Raw genomic sequence first — 16,769 nt, forward strand, 5'->3', positions numbered from 1 at the left:
TTTTATTCTGCAGGAAATTTCAACGTTTTGCCTTTTCATTCTGATTTGGAGCAAATATTTTTTGGAAATGTCAAAATTTCCTGAAGAATGGGAATTCTGGTTCCTGACCATCTCTAATTACAGGGATTCTGGCCTGGTTAAGGCTGCCATAAGCCAGAGCAGTTCCAAGGTTGCTCTAATTTACATGGGGATGGGCTGTTTCAGCCCCTTACTGGATCCCAGAGTCTGGGTGGCACAATAATGAGATGCCACTTTTGTATCCTCCCTCTGGGCTGTACCTTTCTGAAATGCACCTTTCAGGAGACACCCTTCATCTCACAGTTCCTTCTGTCCCATGGCTGGAGGCCAGGGATGTATGGATCCCATGCATGCATCCCGCGGCCCCTTTCTCCTGTGACCAGTACACAGCTACCCACAGGCTTTAGGCAGAATGGGGCACGAGGCATAGGTGCTGGGAAAGCAGAATGGCTGGCATGGGCAGGGCAAAGCAGAAGTAGCAACTTTACAATAAGCCCTGCTGGCCTCTACCCTCCACCTCAGAGGAGAAGGTCAGAACGTGGAGAGCCAAGTCAGAGGGATAAAAATGGTCCCCACGCTCTAGTGAGGGGATCCTGGCCTCCCCCAAGACAGGGAGGCAGCCCCAGGTTGAACAAACAGTGAGGGAGGCAATTTTCTAAGCTGAGCTGAGATTCAGCTGTGACAATGAAGCTAACAGCCTGTCTCTGGGGGACTAGGAGACCCTAATGTCCAGAGGTAGTCAGGGAAAAGGCTGGGCTCGGTTTTACCGTTTGTAATCCTGAGCTAACGAAAAGGGGCTCTGACTGCTCCCAGCCCCCAGCTGAGGCTGGAGAAATCAGTGCACCTTCTTCCCATGGCTGCAGGGTGTACAGAGACAGAAGGAAGTATAAGAGGGGAAGCATATTACCCCCTTGGCTGCTGTGCCCCCTACAGGCAGTTTGTGGTATGGCACCCCCACATTTCCTTGGAGTCTACAATGGAGAAATGTAATGAGAAGATCTTTGCTGCAATGTTGACACTATCTCTGCCCCCTCAGCTCTGTAGACAGGCAAAAAAGCTCTTTATGAAAGGGACCTGCTGATCTGGGCTCTCAATCTTCCAGGCAGTTGCTCTTTACCCCCTAGCATTATAGAAGCCTCTACCATTTACTACTATTCAACAATCATTCTAGGGATCTCTTAATTTTAGGGTCAATTTAGTGCCCGTGAAAGCAAACGACAGTCAATGCTGCTTAAATGTAGACAGAGTAGGGCAGGTGCAGTACAGTTCTGCACTCTGGTTCAAACTAACAACCCTCCCTGCTATTACCCTGTCTAGCAGCCCATGCACACCTCTGCCAATGCACCTCAATCCTGACTCTCAGCACCTCTTGCTTCATACAGCTCTGCCCATGCACTTCACTCCTGACTTGAGGCCCCCATGCTGTTCCAGTCCAGGGGGCTTCTCACATCTTTGCCAATACATCCTCTCCTTTTAAATCTTCATGGCCCTGGGCCGGTCAGACCTTCTGGCCAGTTTCACACTGCACAGGGCTGAGCAGTGTAAAGTGTCTGTCAAGAGGCTGGGTCAGATATGAGGGGACATTGGGACTGGAGGGCGAAGGATCCCCAAGGATGCAGAGGCCCAGAGAAGTACTTTGTTATTCACCTCAGAATGACGTTTGCTATTCAATTCTGAGCTTGTTTTTCCTGGAAGGCATTTCCCAGTGCAGCGCACGTCCATTCAGACTGCAAAGTGGACGCCTCACCTAGCAGCTTGTAACTATTAGCGCGGTGAGTGTCTTCAAAGGAAACTAAGTGATGGACTCCTGCGTCGGTGAAAGACAACATCCATGTTTCATAGCAAGCAGCAGCATTTGTAAAAGTCACATAGGAGGGAAATCAATAGAGTTCTAAAACAGACACAACAAAGGAACAAATAAAAATCAACCCCCTGCAAAACAAGGGGCTCTGGAGGGCAAATGGGGATCTGACAGCTACTTGGGATGGCAGGGGAAAGCCACTCGATAATGGCATGTATATTTCCCACAGAGCCACAGCACAGGAAACACAGGAAGCCATATAAAGCAGGGGGGTTCAGGTGTAAAACCTCTTGTAAGTATTTTGCAAGTATCCACAATGACTTGTCCCATTCTGAGGACAGCCTCCCCACCCCCATACCCTCCTCTCATGTAGCTGGGCTCTAGGAGGGATTCCTCCCATTTAGATGGGTAGGATGGTTGTGATCCCTCCAGAGTCGACCAGAGCTCCTCCTGTTTAGGCGGTCATGAGAGTGGAGAAAATATATTGTATGTGGCTTCCTTATACATGCACTAGTGACTGAGAGGGAATTCGTTTCTGGGTAGTTAATGGCCAGTTGGCTGGAGGGTTTGAGCACCTCACCCCAGCCTTAACAACCAGAAAATGCCCAGGCTGGGGATCAGTGCTCTGCTTAATTACTGCAAAAAATAGATACAAGAAAACAAAATATGGCAGTTGCCCTGTTTCTGCACTGGAAGGTTGAATGGTGATCTGCACAGTGCGTGGCTATGTGAACAGGGCTGATTGTCTCTCCATGGTAATAACTGTAGAGTAACCAAGAGAAAGGCAAGTGGGGAGTGGGGCGGGGGTGGGGTGGGGAGGTGGGTGGGCAGCATTGTGGTTAAGGAACAGGAAGAGGAATCAGGACTCCTGGGTTCCATTTCTGTCTCTGCCACAGACTCACCGTGGAACCTTGGGAAAGTCCTTTCCCCACTCTGTGGATTGTTTCCCATACTGGTAACAAAAGGATAACAACAATGAAGAACTACCCCTGGGTTCTTCTTCCACATGGAAAATACTCCCTGAGCTGAGCTGTAAGGACCCCCAGCTTCAAATTCCTCCTCAAGACCCGCTTTGCCATGAAGCTTACAAGAAACCAACCCCCTGAGTTTGACTAATCCATTCCCTCTGCGTCTCCCACACCTGTATACAGAGATTTGCCCCATCATGTGTCACTGAATCACTGTATTACTTTTATCAGGCCTGCCCCACCCAGGGCGGCTTTAGCAAGTGCGGGGCCCAATCTGAACCGTTTCAACGGGGCCCCAGCAGGGATGACTATATATATATATATAAAAAAATGTAAAAAACACATGGGGCTTGTACTCACCGGGCGGTGCTCCGAGTCTTCGGCGGCGGGTCCTTCACTCGCTCCAGGTCTTCGTTGGCACTGAAGGACCCACCACCAAAGTGCCGCTGAAGACCAGAGCAAGCGGAGGACCCACTGCCGAAGTGTCGCCGAAGACCCGGAGCGCTGCCGGGTGAGTAAAAATTTAAAAGGTGCCTCTAGCCAGGGAAGAGACTCTCACTGGGCGCGGGGCCCTCTTAGGTGCGGGGCCCGATTCGGGGGAATTGGTGGAATTGGCCTAAAGCCGGCCCTGGCCCCACCCACCCTCTGTAATCATCCTTTCTTTTCCCCATTGCTGTGTCATGTCTGACCATGTTTGTAACTTCCTCAGGGCGGGAATTGTGCCTTTTAGCTGGACTGCAAACTGCCCACTACATTCTCTGCTGAAAGAACACATAACCAGTCAATCAATCTATGGGACAGGTCTCATTTTTGGACCCAAGAATATTGAAAGAACCTATGAGATAAGCCAAGAAAGTGTGTGCATGGGAAGCAGGAATTAAAGCTCTGAAGTCTCCTACTGGTGACCCCTTCAGGCCTTGGGGAGGCCCCTGGCCACATCACCACCTTGTCTTCCAATGGCTGGGAGATCTGTCAAGCCCTCTCAGAGCTGACTCAGCATATCGTGGAGCCATTTGCCTTGTTGTGCCTTGAGGAAGTGTAGCACCTGGAGGTGCTGACTCCTCAGAAGAGTGAGAGCGGGGTGGGGGTGGGGGTTGGGATGGGACACTAGAAGAAAAAGCTGCCTCCCTGCCCCCACCTTAGAGGCCACTGTCCAAAGGAACCAGTGAAGCAGTCCAGGCTAGAGCTGCCACACAGGAAGAGGGAAACACAGGCAGGGAGACAGAAAGCGGATGGGAGCAGGAAAGAGCCAGAAGAAGAAGCTGAGGTTTGGCTGAAACTTGGGCTCAGAAAGCACCTCAAATTCTTTCATGGCTTTGGGTTAATTTGGGGGATTTTAGTGCTCAGCAAAACTGGAAACCGAGAGCACTGGCTACAGCTAAGCAGGTAGGTGCTGGGAAAATATCTCCAGCATAACTCAGCCGATGTGCCTCACCCCTGACTCACAGCACCGCCCGCTATCCCAGTCCTGGGCTCCCCAGGCACAGCTCTCACTTCGGAAGGTAGTACCCGCCTGCCAAATCCCCTTTCGGCATTTTGCCCCAATCTGCATGTAAGGCCAGATCCTGCAAGTGCACAGCAGCCTTAACTCCCATGGGAGTTGGAGGGAGCTGAGGTTACTCATCTCCTTTCAGGATCAGGCTTATTGAAGGTAAGCCCTGCCTGCACAGGTCCCCCAGGACCAGCACGGCTGAGGGGCAGGAAGTTTTCCCAGGGGTTGTGACACCAGCAGGAAGTTTGCTTATTCCTGATTATAATTATTGATCACACCAGCCTTGTGCGCTGCGCTGCCCATGGCCACTCCCAGGGCCTGTTTACCTTATGCTGCCTGCTCTCTCACACACGGCCCTGGCAGACAAACCAAGAGTGTCATTGTGTTGGCTCCAGGGCTCCCTGAATAGGCCCATTATTCCCCAAAGAGAGCGAGCAAGGAGGCTTTGACACAAGGCAGCATTGACACTCGGCTCTACAGCTCACTCCCTGCGGTTAGGTAGAAGGACAGGATGTACGGCTGAAGCTCCACATGGCTGGGGCAGACAGTATGGAATCACCCTGCCTGGTGCTGGGGTGTTGGCAGCTCTGGCCGCTGAGCCTTCGTATGAAAAGGCCGGTTTATAACACTGTCCATGGTTGGGATTGTGGCAGGGCCAGGAGGACTCGGCAGGAGCAGAGCTGATCTGATACCCTAGTGCTGGGCACACTAGAAACATGTATCTGGAAGAGAGAGGCCTTCACATTTAATCCACTCTCTCCCTCCCCATCCCTCTCCCCCTTATAAAACAGCAGGGACCTACAAAGTGCAGATCCTCAGATCAGAGCCCTATCACTCCCGCACCCAGCCAAGATAACCCAGAAAGCTCCAGCCAGACAGCAGGCATCCCCACGAGCTACCCTTCCAGCCTGGATCCCTCTAAAAGCAGCTGCTTTGATGCTCTGGGTTGCTTTTCCCACTCTCTGTTTATTCAGTACAGGATAAAAATGTTGAGTTGGAGCCTTGGGGATGGGGAGACAGGACCCTGCCCCCATCTCAGCCCCAGAATCTGGTCATCTGTAATGCCCTAACATTAAAGATGGGCCGGGGGAGGCTCTGGAGGACACACTCAAGGTGCATTTCTCAAGCCCAGTATTGCTTGACTCCCACTGGGGGGCTGACTCCTCTACTCTCCATGGCCATTCTTCCGGCTTATTCACTATGTTCCCCTCCCATCTAACAGGGCTCAGGGCTGTTGTGATGGGATAAGCACCAGAACCTGCCTGAACCCTGGCTGGGAGTTGGCTATGTTCTCTTCTCGCTCGTTACCCCTCAGTTGAAGGAGTGACTGTTCCCAAGAGATCCTAGAGAACAGAAATGGGAATGTCCCAGGTAAAACAACAGGGGTGGCAGCAGGGCCTGGGCAAAGGGTTGTGCTGAGCATTCAATAGAGAGCGATATTGCTTCCACGTCATTACAAAAAGGGGAGGCAGGGGTCCCTGTTTGAGAGACTGAATAACTGACAATGTGCTGAGTGTGACAATCCAATATTGTTAACAAATAGCCTTATTTCAGAACACTACTGTGATTCACCCTTCATGAGCCCTGGAGGACAGGGCAGAGCCCTCAGGCCATGTCAGTTATGCTGACACCGGCATTAGATTTTGTAGGGCATCACTCTGTAAGGGTTTACATGGTAAGCTGGGGGTTATAAGAAAGATGGTAGTTCTGTCGTGTTCCCACTGTAGCCAACCCCACTGTAGGGTGCTGCTGTGGCATGCCCGTCCCGCTAGGGGTTTGGTAGTGCACGCTGCGTACCGCTCTCTCCGGGCAAGAGCCTGGCGCACCTTCAGCACTAGCCCTGGGGGGTTTTCTCCTAAACACTTGCACATTTTCCACAACAGAGGGTTCCTTTAGAAGGGCAGCCAGAAATAAAATACCCAAGACAACATGACTTTAACAGCAGCCACAAAAGATTAACCCAGCAGTTCCCAACCTAGCCCCTACCTTCTTCACTCTGACCTCTGCCTGCAAGCTGCTGCCCTGTAGCTTCCTGCTGAGGCTACTGCTGGCAACAGTGTATGTCACTGCCTGGCCTCTCTGCAGCCAGTTCCCAGCTTGTTGTTCCTGACTGCTGCAGGGCCCAGCTCTCCCTGATCTGGTCACCTCTGACCTCAGGCTGTACTCCATACTCCGGGGATTACAGAGCCCTCGCTGGCTGGATGTTGACCTGGGGATTAAGTCAGTGCCTGGTAATGAGCCAGTAGGTTCATTACACTATTTGTAAAAAAATCCAGCAAAACCCAGCCTGCCACTGCATGGGGGAGAATCCAGTGCCACAGCTCGATCACTGTCTCGTATACAATGCCATTAGTGAACAGCATGCTGCATAAAGGGTGAGATCCCCCCAGATACTGCCCCACAGGCGCACACAACAGAGAACAGGAAGCTGTGGTCTGAAGACTGTCTGCGTTCTCTCTGAGGTCACAGCACTCAGACTGACTGCAAAGTTTTTCCTCCTGTTTCTCCTATTCTCAACCAAACCGAACGGTACGAAAAAATAACCAGGGCTGACAGATGGGTGTTTGTTAGTGCAGGTTAGAGACCAGGGCAGGAGGGGCTCAGGGCAGGACACATTGGGTAGATGAATCCAAGACCTTGATTTGTTTGTTAATATCATGGGACCTCCTGTGAGTGTGTAAAACAGCAAAAGGAAAGCGTGACTGAGACTCTAAACCCCTCTGCTGCCAGCCCCGGCCAAAAGTGCTTGAGCCTTTGTGTCCAAGAGGTAGGTACACAGAATTTCCTCCTCTGGATTTTTGCCACACCCCCCATTTGTTTCCACGCCCTGTCTCTAGTGTTGGAAACAGCCACCACGCTCTTGGCCCTGGACCCAGCTGCCTTTTGCTGAGTTCATTCCTGACAGTGCCATTATACATGTAGGTTGGGACTCTCTGCTGCCTGGTTTTAAGAGGCCTCAGATTCCTGTCAGGATTACACCATAAAGAGCTCCTTTCTCTCCCTGCCGCACAGTAAACCTGAGCCTGTTTTCACCCAGTGACTCTTCTCAGGGGCCCTGGCACCATGCCTGGAACCCCATTTGTGCTGGGATGTTGCTGTGTATTGTGAGTGTCCAGGAGCTGAATGCTGTACTATCAGGCAAACCCTGGGTTTATAACACAGCCCTCACCTCACTGGCCAGGGAGGCTTCTCTACAGGCTATTGCTTTTGGCACCAGTATGTCTAATGGTTAGAGCAAAGTACAGGGAGTCTGGATTCTTGGCTTCTATTCCTGGTTCTGCCTGTTGCATTGACCCATAAGCTTTGTATAATTAGCCAGCTCTACTCTCTCTTGAAGCTACAGGTGCAGCTCAATCATATCCTGTAGCACAATAAGCTCTGTAAAGAATGGCTCCTGCCAGAGACCAGCTTAATGTGGATCCTACCAGGTCAGGACTCTCTTTGCCTACAGCCCACGATTTGCGTTCCCAATATGATGCCTGGCTGTGCACGGTGCTGGAAATGAGCTCCCTGCCTCAAGGAGTTTATAATCGCAGAGAGACACCGGGCTCCAAGTCCTCCCCTGCTTCGCACCTTATCATTATTGACTCTGTGCAAAGTGGGTGCAAAAATGCTACCACTTGGGCCAGTGAGTGAAGAATCTTATTTGGTAGCATCTTGCCTCCACACTGGGCAGGAATAAGTGACACAAGACACAGGGGGGTGTCAGGGCCAGACAGTCCAAACACAACTGGGCTCATACATACCTGTTACTGTACATGACACATGGTGTGGGTGAGTTCCATCTGAGAGCAGAGGGGACCATGGCTGACTGGCAAAGCCCGATTCAGCACTGGGCCTCCAGTAGCAGTGACAAGAAGCTTCTGTCACACTATCTAACCAGCTCCTCTTCCCTCCATTCCTGAAATCACTGCACCAAATCATGAAGAAATCCTATTCTAAGCAAATCAGATAAAAAATTGACAAATCAGGGATTATGATCTGGTGTCACTGATTCACATAGTTCCTTGTGCTGCTCGCCAGAATCATTTTCTCTGCTCTCTGATTCTGTCTCCCTTTCCTGTTTCCAGGGGTTCCAGTACCACTGGTGTTGCCACAGCTCCCTTATGTAGTACCGACTCTACTCCTCCTGCGGTTCCAAAATGCAGTAAAGATGCAATTCATTCCCGTGTGGAGGACTGGTCAACACAAGGCACAAGACCTTCCTGGTGGGAAAGCTCTCTACTCCATTAGGATCCATGCCAGAAGAAGAGCTGCTCAGGTACTTTCATAGTATTGTTTTAACTTGGCAATCTTTCCCTCCCTCTCTCTCTTATGAAATTGTTTCTAATGTTGTTAAATATGTGTGTTAAAGGACATCATTTTAATGGGAAAAAGTAGTAGAAATTTAATGCTTAAATAACTCTGCATTTGGAGAGCTTCTGAACTCCCTTTGTTACATTGCTCTGGGGCATTTATAAACTTGCTTCCACATGATAGTTTCTTCATCTTTGGAGAGGGATTCTCCACCAGCTGCAGCCCCTCTACACCACCCAGAAGCACAGAGGCACCATGAAAAGCCCCACAGCAGGCTGATGGAGAATTCTTCTGGTGTAGCTCTGCTTATTTTGAACTCTAAAAAGCCAAGAAAATGTCAAGGCCTCACCCTCATGTTGGCTTGGCCACAGCATTCATCCTCTATGGTTTACGGAACACATTTAGTACATCACAAGTTGTACAAGTTCATTAAAGTACACATTTAGAGAGGAAACCAAGAATAAAAAATATTGCATGGGCGCAAAAGCTGACTGGCTACACGGTAGCCTGCAAAGTTTGTCTGAAACACCTGTGAGCAGGTGGGAAAGGGAAGGTCTGTGTTGTAGATTCATTACCGTGTTATAGAAAAGTTGTAGCATTATATTGTTTACAAGGCAGAGGTAATATTTCATCCTTTCCATGGATAGTTGATGCATTGTGCTGCTACTGTATGTTATAAAGGTGCTAACAGCCTGTTGTTGGTTTACACAGTTGAGGTAATACTTTACTGTTTTGTTTCAGAACTTCACATTTCTGTTTGTCTTTTAAAGGGATTATGCCATATTGTGCTGATGTCACAGCATCTGGTCTGCAATGTGATGTCCTCTTGCAATGAAGGTGTGTTCTGCACTTATAAGAAGCATTTGCTTCAGCTTATGCTTTCAGGGCCCCAAGTGAAAACAGGGAAATTGCTTAGTGGTGTAATAAGCAAGTGACCCACTGTGCTTTCAAAATCCAAACGAGCAGCCTTCATAATCTCCCATCCTACTACTGATCATCCCAAATTTAGAGAACAATGCAGGCCCATCTCTCCGAGCTTGAGACCCTAGTCCTGAACTGCTGTTAACAGTGGGAACTTCATCCACCAGGAGGTAATGCAACCTCTCTCTGAAATCATACTTGTGGGTCCTACCTTCCTGCTACAAATCCTGCTCCCAGGCTTTTTGCTGGTAATGCTGGAACAGCCACCAGTGCGTCTCTGCAGAAAGCTGGGATGACTTGTAGCACATTCTCATGGATCCCAGGCAAAGCTGTTCCTGATGGGATGCTCTCTACTCCATGAGGAATCCATGCCAGAAGAGGAAGTCAGGAACCAGTAGCCGAAACAAGTTGGCTGCCAAGGCAGCTGTTCACAACTGGAGCCTGCACTGGGAAAAATCAAATTGTTAGGCGGGTTCCAGGACCTTGGAGGAATTATGGGAAAGTTTATGGAGGGATTGTATGATGAGATTGCCTACCATGGCCCATGGCCCATTTGTGACCGCTAATGCAACCATTCTCTGACCTCCCAGGCTCTTTGGTGGTAATGCTGGAATGGCCACCACTGCCTCGCTGCAGTCAGATGGGACGAGTCATAGCACATTTGCATGGAGTGCAGGAAAAGCTGTTCCTGGTGGCATACCCTCTACTCCGTGAGGAACTGTAGCAGGGCACACCTTTGCTCCTGTCTTCTTGCCCCACAGAAGCAACACACTCCACTAGTTGTGCATTCACAGTGCCATTTATTTTTGAGTTCCTTCCACCAATATCACGACTGTCCCTGTGCAACAGTCTACTTACAATATCTTCTCTGCTTGTGGCCCTCATCAGTATCTGAGGGGAGCAGAGGTCTCCTTTCTCTGAGGTCTCTGTGTAGCTGAGCTCAGCTAGCCCTATTTTATTCCCTCCTTCCACTCCCCCTTTCTCCCCCAATCTTGGTACTCCCTGTCTGTGCCTCTTTATCAGATTTGGGCTGATGGACTAATTGGCTCTTTATCCCATCCAGTTTGCCAGCCTGATTATCTAATTACCTCAATCAGCCTTCCCTGGGGAACAAATTGGCATCTAAGTGATCAGAGTGTAGGCTCACCTGTTCACTCCCTGCACTCAGTCACAGACCTGCCCACCTTTATCTACTGGCCAGGTTTCTCTTCCTCTGCACCCTCCCTTCTTTAGAGGAGGCATTGGACTCCAGCTCATGCTTGCCCCCAGGCTGGTTGTCCACATTCCACCCACAGAAGTAAATCACACTTGGGAGTTGTCCCCATAAGTCGGTTTCTGTCCATAGGCCCTCACACTATGGGCAGCCTGTTTCCTTGCTCTCCTTGCCCTTTCCTTTTTCAGTTTTGGGCAGGGCCTGTTGCTATTCCTTCTTTTTCTCCTCCACTAGGGACTCTGGTTTCCCCCAACCCCACAAATTGGTCCCAGGATTCCTCCTCCTGCTGTTCTGATGGCGAGGTTCCTTGGAACTGTCTGATTTTCTCCAGTAAGGTAGGGACACCATTTCCCCCTATGTCTTGTTCTAAGCTGTTTTTTCCCCTCCCTTCATTTCCCTAGTGAGGTCCCATTTCCCCCCTGGCTTGTGTCCTTTTGTCTAGGGTTCTCTCTGATTTTTCTATGTCAAGCCCCATTTCTTGAAGGGGCTCCAGTCTCTCTCTAACAACTTGATGGAGGCAGTTTATCTACCACCCCACCCACTTCCACATCCCCTTCACTTCTAGGGGTATTTCTGTCATTGGGCAGAGACTCCTCTTGCCATGGATACATTCTAGTTTTAAGTTCCCACCTGGCAGCATCTAATGGGGCTTCACCAAATATCTCTGGACCAGTGAGCAGCCTGAGGGAGCATCCACCAGTCCAATCTGTTGCCTCCTCTCCAGTTTTACAGGGATAGAAGGCATTTTCATTTTCTGCCCGTCTCCAATAGTTTTAGTCCATCTACGATATTCTGGGAACCCACATTCTATAACCAGGCAGTCCTGCTTTACATGTTTCAACTGCCCACACCCGTAGAAAACCACTCCCCGGTTCTCTGAAGGAGGTCCTTTGTCTCCTCCTTTTCCTTTTCAATGGTCTCTGGTGTGGCAAAATTGCCCCTTTTCTTCTCTGAGTCTGTTCCCTGAAACAGCTGGAATTATTACCTGGGAAAGTCTGTGTCCACAAACTCTCCTGCAAGCTTTACTACTTCCCCTAGGGTCATTGGCTGGTGCCTCTGGACCCAAATGTGTGTGCGTTTGGGAGCCTCTTGAGAAATTGCTCCAATATTATCATATCTATTATTTCCCCTGCACTTCAGGTGTCTGGCTTTGGCCAGTGACTGCCCAGTCTGAATTTTTACTGAATGCGCTGGGTCACATCGCCTGATCCATCTAGCAGCCTGAAATGTCTGTCTGTATTTTTCAACTGAAAGGCCAACCCAGTCCCGAATGGCTGGCTTTCCCCCTTCATAGTCCTGGGCCTGTTCTTCACTCAGGGCCATATAGGCCACCTAGGTTTCCCCTGTCAAATAGGATGCCAGTCAGAGGCACATGATCCTTCTCCCATCTGGCTACCATTGCTACCCTCTTAAAAAGTTAGTGAAGACACAGCAGGATCATCTTCTGGGACCACCGTACACAGTCTAATCCATGTGTCCTATTCCTATATCCCACTGTGGGCCTCACCCGACCTTATACCAGTTGCTGCTGCATCTGCACCTGTTTCTTTATGAACTCTTGCAGGTTCTTCAGTTGCTCAGCCTGTCAAGTGAGAAGGGCCTGTCTTTTCAGCCAATAGGATTCCTAGAACAAATGCATGGTCTTCTGCATCTCTTTTTGTTGCTCCACCAACTGTAGAGTCTGCTCTATTGCCCAAGTGCCAAATCTTCACACCAGCTTACCCCATCTAGCCCTCTGGGGGAAATCAGACCCCTGGTCTAGCCCCCGTGTGTAACAGGGCTCAGCTCTGCTCTGGTGGTCTTGCCCTGCAGAAACTGCACAGACTGCCCTGGCTGTGCATTCACAGTACAACTACAGGCCCCATGCAACAGTGTATTTACAGCATCTTCTGTGCTTTTGGCCCTCTCATCAGAACCTGAGGGGAACAGAGGTCTTCTTTCCCTGCCTCTGTGTGGCTGGGCTCCATTAGCTCTGTTCTTCTCTCTTTCCTTGGCACTTCCTTCCTGTGCCTCTTTTTCAGATTTGGGCTGATGGACTAATTGGCTCCTTATCCCCCCAGTGTGATTATCTAATTACCTCAATCAGCCTTCCCTGGGGGAACTAATTGGGCTCTAAGGGTATGTCTACATTGCAATTAAAAACCCAAACTGGCCCATACCAGCTGACTCAGGCTCATGGGGAACAGGCTAAGGAGCTGTTTAATTGTGGTGTGGACATTTGGATGTGGGTTGGAACCAGGGCCCTAGGACCCTGTGAGGTGGGAGGGTCCCAGAGCTCTGGCTGCAGCCCAACCCCAAACATCTATGCCACAGCTGAACAGCCCCTTACCCCGAGCCCCACAAGCCTGAGTCAACTGGCATGGGCCAGACACAGGGGTAGACATACCCTAAGTGATCAGAGTGCAGGCTCACCTATTCACTCCCTGCCCATCCATTGCACCAGGAGGAGGATGCTGGATGGGGACATGCTCTGTGACTGCGGGGCCTATTTCCGCTTCTCCCTGGGTTCACGTATCTGGGCCACCTCCGCTGGCTCCCTAAGCACCTTTGAGGAGCAGTGGGTGCTGTTCTCTGCTTGACGTCCCCTTCTGGATCTCCAATTTTTAATCTGTAACCCTCATCCTGTCCCTGTTTTCTCATTACTTGTCCCCCATAATTACTTGAGCCCCAGGTTCAGTAGCTGGGGGAGGGGCCTTCAGATGTGGGCAGGCTGGTGCCCGCCCACTTTCCAGGAGCTCAATAGGTGTTTGCTCCCTGCACTCTGTCACAGGAATCCAGCCGGGAGGAGAGATCAGGAACCAGTTAGCCAAAAGAAGTTGGGTGCCAGGGAACCTGCTCACAGCTGGAGACTACCAGTTGGTATTTTGGATTTTGAAAGTGCATTGCTTCATTGTCTTATTACACACTAACTGATTACTTACCCCGCTCTTGCTTGGGACCTTGACAGCATTAGTTGAAGCAAACACTTTTTATGAGTGCAAAACACAACTATATTGCACAGAAACCAGCTGCTGAGGCATCAGAGCAGTATATGCCTTAACAAACAAGTGCAGGTATGCAATTCCTGGAGTAAACCAGTAAAACTCTAAGAAACAGCAGGCCCTTATGACTTTATAACATAACAGCGCAGTATCAACTTTGTGTAAATTCTAAATGACAAGTGAAATATTAACTCTCATAACCTTTTAAATAAACTACATAATGCTACAACTTTGTATAAATAGCATGTGCTTGCCCTAAAATACGTACAGCAAGTTCAGAATTCTGGGACACGCAAGACCCCAGAGGTAGCGGAAGTGCATCTTTGTTCTCTTCGCCTCTTCTGTGCATTGAGTAGGGTGCAAAAGGTAAGGTTGAGACAGGTTGCTATTGCTGAGGTGTCCACCCCAACCACTAGAGATCTGCATGTTCTGGAGCACATGGTGGTGTTCTGGATAGGCAACAGATTAAGGTAGACCATGTATAGCAGAGAGAGCAGTGCTTGAAGATTTTGAAGATCAGCTATTTGTCTCTGAGTTCCCTGTCTTCCTTTAGCATGTTCCCGTCATGCTGAGTGCATTCAGCCATAGCCTCCTGGTTTTCCTGTTGGGGTTCAGCCTGCAGCCTCATTGTTTTCAACTCCAGCTGATGGCAATGATCATACTTCTGGCTAATGTCCCTCTGAAGGTCCAGAAGCATGTCCTCCTTTATTTGTCTTTTTCTCCCAGACTGAAGCTTGACAAACCTGGCCAGTGGTTGCCTGGCTCTTTTTGAAGGAGGCTGGAACCAGCATTGGAAGTAAAAAGGAAAAGCCAAAGTATCCTATTAATGGCCACGGAAACATAATCCAAGATATTTTCTACACAGGAAAGGGAAAAAATGGATACTTCTATTTACACTTTCATATTCCAATGCTGTATTCCACACAGCTTCATGGAGAGGTTATCTTAGCTCTTTACACCTCCCAGAGATTAAAAACCCCTCAGCAGGTCCTGAGACTCAAGTTCTTCAGCTTCCAGGGTCTCAGAAGGCCGGGACTCATCTAGGCTTGGAGGAGTGGTCTGGGATTCACCAGGCTCACTGTTACTGTCCTGCCTACCCATATTGATGCAGATTGCTGTGGAGGTGTCCATTAAGTCTTTTGCTCTCATACTTGGGCAGTCTCTAGTTAGGGTATTGGCTCTATTCCTTGAAAGAATGGATAACATCCGGGTGCCCTCTCAGACTTCTATTATCATCAGTGGCTGCCTTCTGGCACTGGTTCCTGGTTTAGTTAATGCCGAGCTTGGCAAGATGCCTTGAAATCGTGTCATAGATCTTTTGGTTCCTGCACTTCCAATGTCTTGGCCCAAAAGGCAATTGGAGATCTGATGTGGCCACAGGCCAGCTGGAAGTCTGCTCATAGCTGCTCTCCATCAGACACTGTAGATCTAGACCATATATCTTTAATAGACCACTAATATGGACATCTGTTGTAGATCTGTGAAATACAGCTGTTCTGCACAGATCTATGTAGTACTGATCTATACCATAGCAGCTATAGGTTTGTACAATGTGACTCAGATGGGTCAGGAACAGGTTTACTGAGCAACCATCTGTGACGGAGCTATTCTGGCGGGACCCAACTGAGAGTGCCAAATCAGGACCAATTGCTCAAACAGGCAGTTACCCCCCCCAGGGGGTTTTTCCACTAAGGCAAAAAAAACCAACCAAGCCAAAAAAAAAGGACTTTGGTCACCCACTGGCTAACCACACAAAACACACAAAGCAATTTTCTTAGACACTCCAGTCAGCATCACCACCAGTGCATGCACTGGGGGGGATGATGAAATGAAAAAAAAAACACCAATAAAAAAAAAGAAAAATTCCCCCCCGATCCCAGCCAACCACCCAGAGGTATATACACATCAGATCTTACACACACCCACAAAATCACGCCAATCCCAATCAATCTAAAATCTAAAGGTTTATTTTAAAGGGAAAAAGAAAAGAGAGAGAGAAAGAGAGATTTAAATGGAATCGATTACATAGTAATGGCAAAGTTCTGGGTTCAGGCTTGCAGCAGTGCTGGAGTAAAAGGTTTAGATTGTCTCTGGAAGCAGCTCACAGCTGGGGATGGGTCCTCAGTCCCTGGTGTAGAGCTTCAGTTTGTGGCAAAGTTGTCTGGCTGAATTGATCCCTGGGCAGAGGAGGTTAAGGCAGGGGCGGCTCCAGACCCCACCATGCCAAGCGCGTGCTTGAGGTCCACTGGAACCGCGGGACCAGCGACCGGCAGAGCGTCTCCCGCGGCACGCCGCCCTGCTTGGGGCGGCAAAATGTCTAGAGCCACCCCTGGGTTAAGGAGATCCACACAGAGGACAATTTTGCAGTGTGAAAGTACTGAGAGAGAGTCTGTGAAGGACTAGTTTCAGAGTAGCAGCCGTGTTAGTCTGTATCCGCAAAAAAAAACAGGAGTACTTGTGGCACCTTAAAGACTAACAAATTTATTGTAGCATGAGCTTTCGTGAGCTAAAGCTCACTTCTTCGGATGCATAGAATGGAACCCACAGACATGGATCCCCATTTATACATACAGAGAACATGAAAAGGTGGAAGTATGCATACCAACAGGCAGAGTCTAATCAATTGGAGATGAGCTATCGTTAGCAGGAGGAAAAAAAACTTTTTGAAGTGATAATTAAGATGGCCCATAGAAGGTGTGAGGAGAACTTAGGTCACATTGTTTGCTGTAGCCTCCATTCACATGGGCCCCAGCACAACTGAGCTGGCACAACTGAATCTCAGCCCTGGTGCACCTGACACAACATATAGCACGACCTCAACACCACTAAAGCACTGTTGTGTTCAGACACAGGGCATGTTAAGTGAGAGGGAACAATGGAGATTAAACATGCCCAAAATATCTTTGCAGACATAGCCATGGTGGCTGCCTGCTTCAGTGCAGGGCGGGGAGTGGTATGTGACATTCAGAAAAAATATTCCGTGGCGTTCATAAACCTAGCAGGGTTCATCACACAGCAACGTCCTTAATAACATTGCTCCACAAAACTCTCCCAAACTAGCAAAAGCCACCAGTCCTTG

At 49.3% G+C, this 16,769-nt stretch overlaps 1 long non-coding RNA gene across 2 annotated transcripts in view; it reads right to left on the minus strand.

The window, feature by feature from the left end:
* LOC120405421 overlaps positions 1–16,769 on the minus strand; it is a 25,781-nt gene continuing 9,012 nt past the window's right edge. The window contains exons 1-3 of one of the 2 annotated variants that reach the window (XR_005598562.1): positions 10,033–10,641; positions 8,026–9,937; positions 1–1,909 (exon numbers count right to left, since the gene is read on the minus strand). This is a non-coding gene — a long non-coding RNA (uncharacterized LOC120405421). Of the gene's footprint in view, positions 1,910–8,025; positions 9,938–10,032; positions 10,642–16,769 lie in introns of those variants that run through there. The other variant, XR_005598563.1, reaches the window with a different exon arrangement.

This window comes from Mauremys reevesii, linkage group 4 (genome assembly GCF_016161935.1).
Source record: "Mauremys reevesii isolate NIE-2019 linkage group 4, ASM1616193v1, whole genome shotgun sequence".
NCBI lineage: Eukaryota > Metazoa > Chordata > Testudines > Geoemydidae > Mauremys > Mauremys reevesii.